Source organism: Haplochromis burtoni, unplaced genomic scaffold (assembly GCF_018398535.1).
Source record: "Haplochromis burtoni strain Fernald_Lab_line unplaced genomic scaffold, NCSU_Asbu1 Contig_176, whole genome shotgun sequence".
Classification (NCBI taxonomy): Eukaryota; Metazoa; Chordata; class Actinopteri; order Cichliformes; family Cichlidae; genus Haplochromis; species Haplochromis burtoni.
Genome location: NW_024582537.1, coordinates 19,701 through 21,260, shown reverse-complemented (window position 1 = coordinate 21,260; position 1,560 = coordinate 19,701).

Genomic DNA, 1,560 nt, shown 5'->3' with positions numbered 1-1,560 from the left:
AGCTACAAATTCACTGAGTGGTGTCCACTAAAAACGATTAAGATTTAATCTTGAGTACATTTATCTACGAGTTGACACAGCTTGCCTGGAATGCAGGAATAGGATCACATCAGTGATTCTTGTCAATGAACAGCCAGTCAGCAAGCACTCACAAGAACAAACCTTTAATTGCCTTTTTTTTTTTAATGTATTGTGGTAACACGCCTCACTTTAAAGTCAAACCTAAATTACAAGCCTCTCCATGCCTGTGGATTTAATGGAAATGCAAATACATTCTTTCACTGGAATTTCTTAGTCATACTCAGTAGTCCCATTCTTATTTTATCTTGCTTTATTTCAGTATGCAATACTGTAATAAAACTAGTTCTGACAGTAGGGTGTGTAACCTCACTCCTCCTGTAAAAGGTGCCTAGTTGTGTTGCAATCGTTTTAGCTCTAGGCAGCGGTCAGGTTGGATTCTGTGGTCTCACCTGAGCTTTAAGTTAATTAAATTATCTGCATGTTTTGTTGCAAGTCACACTGTAATCTGAAATGAAGCAATGTAAACAAACACCGCAGGTACCATCCACTACACCAAATGGTATGCAGGGAAACATTAAGATTCCCGGTCTGATCCTCAGTCTGAGCCGGAAAGGTCGAGTCCATTTAAATGGATGAGTGAATTAGCTGTTGCTTTAGACAACAGATTTATACAAAGTGAATGTACATTCGCTTGTTATCCTGTTCTTTATTTTTTTTTATTTTTGTCAAGTCATAATTAATAACTGCAGTTGCAACTCTGGTCAAAGCTCAAAAGACAAAAGCAGTTCAAGCATGACCTGAAAGAAGAATAATTTGTTATTCCCACAAGTAAAATATCATCCCCAAATAGGGGATGACACCCTGACAGGAGATTGTAAACTCACGAGTCACTTTCTCTTCTTGTGAAAAAACAAAGTTATATATTTTGCTTCAGAACCTAAAAAAAGTACTTAGGCAAGAGCACAGAAGGCAAAGTGATAGATGGATGGAATCAGAAACAAAATATTCCAGAACCATAAGAGCAATTAGTAGCTCAAATTCTCGACTATTAAGAACTACTGAGAATGCTTGCTGGCGAGGAGACAAGGGGTGGCCCATTCAGCTGTCACGCATCAGTAATATTCATAGAACCAGTGTTACATCTAGTAACAACTTAATTCAAGTGGAACTTTGGAACCTTGGTGACAGAAATACTTCCTCTTAAACCTGTTTCTCTTAAACCTTGGGCAAGGGGAAGGTTACACCCAGGACAGGTCTCCAGTTTATCGCAGAGTTTTACATTTTTATTTTATTTAAATATTAAGTTATCTTTAAAGCTTTATCAACAATTAAAATTGAAGAGTTAATAAAGTTCTGTATTTTCTAATTAGTTTTTATTTTACTGCTGTCAATAGATTTAAAAAAATAACTAATTAATCACATAATTTTCTGTAATATAATCGCGATGAATCGCAAATACTTGATTAATAGCTTGGTTGCATTTAGATTTTTTTCAACTTTATATTTAAGCTTGTAACTGACATTTGAAGTAAATGCAGA